We start from the raw sequence: 3,317 nt of genomic DNA, 5'->3' as shown, positions 1-3,317 counted from the left end.
TGCTCAACATATATAGTCACTTCTAACACTCCATTGAGAAAAGCGCACTTGACATCCATCTAATAAACATTGAAGTCTTTGTGTGCTGCATAGGCAAGAAACATTCGAATAACCTCGAGTCTCATGACAGGGGCAAAGGTTTCATCATAGTCAATACCTTCCTGTTGCGAATATACCTTAACAAACAACCTTGCTTTGTTTCGAGCCACATTTCCTTCTTTGTCAATTTTATTTTTAAAAATCCATTTTAAGCCTATAACTGAGACATCATCGGGTTTGGGAACTAGTCTCCACGCCATGTTTCTTTCGAATTCAGCAAGTTCAAATTACATGGAAACAATCCAGTCAGGATCGTCCAAAGCAGCCTTTACTGATTTTGGTTCTATTTTCGAAATAAAAATGTTAAACATGCAAAATTCTTGATGTACATTGAGTACCTCATTTTTAGCACGAAGCTGAGCTCTTGTCAACACTCCAGCTTGAGGATCACCAAGAACTTGTTCTTTAGGATGATTTTGTGTCCATCTGTCCATAGGTGGATATACAGGATCGAAATCCAAAGGTGCATCTTCGAACATATTATCCGGTTCAGAACCTTCACCTGCATTAGACACATTATCAGACACATCATGAAAAAATAAGTTTGTTCACGTGAATTAGTAGGTATAAATCAATTATGCTCCCCCTCGACAAGTGAGTTGATATTTTGATGCTACCCCTCGACAATTGGAGTAGTATGTTGATGTTCTCCTTAAGTAGTCTAGCAACCATGCTCCCCCTCAGCATCATCATGCGAATTCAAGTGCTCCCCCTCCACTTGATCACCTTGCAACCCTTGGTGATTTTCAACATGTATTGGATAGTTTGTGGTAGAGTGTAAATCAGCATCGTCCTGAGTTATTGTCGAATCATCAGAATGTTTTGATACTTCAGGAATCTGATTATCATCAGCATGGAGTTCTGCATCTATTGCCTTGTCAGGAACACCAAAAATTGACTCATAATCAAAATAGAAAGAATTAGCAATATGTGACTCATCATTCGTTTTTGAGAGAATGGGCTTTTGTTCAAAAGTCGTTTCGACACACTTAACATAGTAATCATCAAAAGTGAGACTGAAAGTTTCTTCAATCTTCCTTGTTCGCTTATTTAACATCCGATATGCTACAGAATTAATAGAATATCCCAAGAATATCCCCTCATCAGCTTTGGATTGAAATTTCGAAAGATTATCTTTAAGATTAATGATAAAACATCTGCAACCAAAAACATGGAAAATTTTCACATTTGGTTTGCGATTGGTAATGATTTCATAAGGGGTGATATTAAAACAACGATGAATAAATGATCGGTTTTGAGTGAAACATGCTGTCGAAACCGCTTCTGCCCAAAGATATTGGGGTAGATTCCCATAGGTAAGCATAGTCCTCGCTGCTTCGCATAATGACATGTTTCTCCTTTCGACAACACCATTTTGTTGAGGTGTGTAAGGAAAGGAAAAACTATGTGATATCTCTAGATTAGCCAAAAACGAATCAAGAACATGATTCTTGAATTCTGAGCCATTATGACTTTTGATTTTTCTGACTTTCTTCCTCAAATTGAGTTCAATGTGCTTGATGAAATCGATCATTACTTGAGCAGTTTTAGACTTCTGACGAAGAAAGAAAACCCAAGTGAACCTTGAAAAATCATTGACAATGACCAACATGTACCTCTTTTTGTTGAGAGTCTCAATAGTCAAAGGTCCACAAAGATCAATGTGAAGAAGTTCTAGGGGTTCTATGATCTTCGAATCGATGACTATGGGATGACCTTGACGGTGTTGCTTCCCCTGTTCGCATGCTGCACATAACGAATCATTATCAAATTTTAAAATGGGTAAGCGTCGAACAAGATCATTTACCACCAACTTGTTCACATTTTTGAAATTTAGATGAGATAGTCTTCAATTCCACATCCAGCTCAAATCAGACGACGCCTTCGAAAGTAAGCAAACAGAGGGTACTCCAACTATGGGCTTGATGTCGAGAGTAAGCATATCACCTTTTCTTTTAGACTTGAGCAACAATTCTTTGTTCGAAATGACACTACCTTCCTCAGCGAAGACCACTTGATTACCAGTGCCCACAACAAGTTGTGAAACACTTACCAAGTTGTTTTTAAGACCTTCGACGTATGCCACTCGATTGACTGTGAACTTGCCATTTGTGACTTTTCCATAGCCTTTAACCTTTCATTTCTGATTATTTCCAAACTTTACAACTCCAACATTTTCTAAGCTTTGATAATCTCACAGATTTTCCTTTCGACCTGTCATGTGACGAGAGCAACCACTGTCGATGTACCGGTGTTCATCATATTTCTCGTCGCTTAACACCTGCGATCAATTAAAGAATTTAGGTCCCTAAGGCTTTTTGGGTCCTTGGTGATTAGAGTGAAATGCATTATGAAACGATGAACCTAGCACCCAATTCCGAACTTTAGATTTCAAACTATCGATCAAGTTAACTTTTTTGGACTTTGGTATCGAAATGAAATTATTCATTGGTTTAGATTCGACATTGACTTTCCCTTTATCCTCAAAAGTTCGTTTGACTTCAACTTTTGCTTTAGGAACAACTTTCCACTGTTGAACAGAGGGATTCGACTCCTTTGATGAAGAACTACCACTTTGGGACTTATTCAAGTAACACTCATAGGCATACTTGATTTCTTTTTGCGAAAACTTCCCTAATTGGTATGGATTTCCTTTTCCTTCAAGCCAATGATTAATATTCTTCGAATCTGTTTTCCCTTTTACAAATGAAGCTTTGACTTATTGTTTCGAAATAGGATTGGGAAAGTGAGGTGGTTTTGATTTAAATGGTTCGTGTCTCTTGTCTTTAACATCCAACGTTGTAAAATCTCTTTTTGGAAATGATAGTTTTGCATGGTTTTGAAAACGGTTTTGAAAAAGTTTGTTATAACCGACAGATGTGCGATTACTAACTTGTTTTCCATTCGTAAATCGTTTTTGATTTTGAAATTGATGAAAATTCCTTTTTTCATTTTGTTTAAAACTATTTTGATGAAAATCGTTTTGTGAAAACCTTGTATTTTGACGATTAGGAACAAAATTCTTTTGTTGTTGGTCTTGAACAAAATTCTCATTTCTTGGTTTTTCAACATTCGATTTTTGAATTGATGTAGGAACTTTTGAATGACTTTTTGATAAATCATTTTGTTTTTGAGCGGGTTTGTTCTGAAACAAAAGACTTATTTTGTGAAGAATTCTTAACTTGTTTAGCTGTTTTCTGATCAGACACTTTTTGAAC

The sequence above is a fragment of the Lactuca virosa genome, chromosome 3 (assembly GCF_052849685.1).
Source record: "Lactuca virosa cultivar CGN04683 chromosome 3, Lactuca_virosa_CGN04683_v6, whole genome shotgun sequence".
Lineage (NCBI taxonomy): Eukaryota > Viridiplantae > Streptophyta > Magnoliopsida > Asterales > Asteraceae > Lactuca > Lactuca virosa.
The sequence above is the reverse complement of the archived record's forward strand: the minus strand, read 5'-3'. Positions refer to the sequence as shown.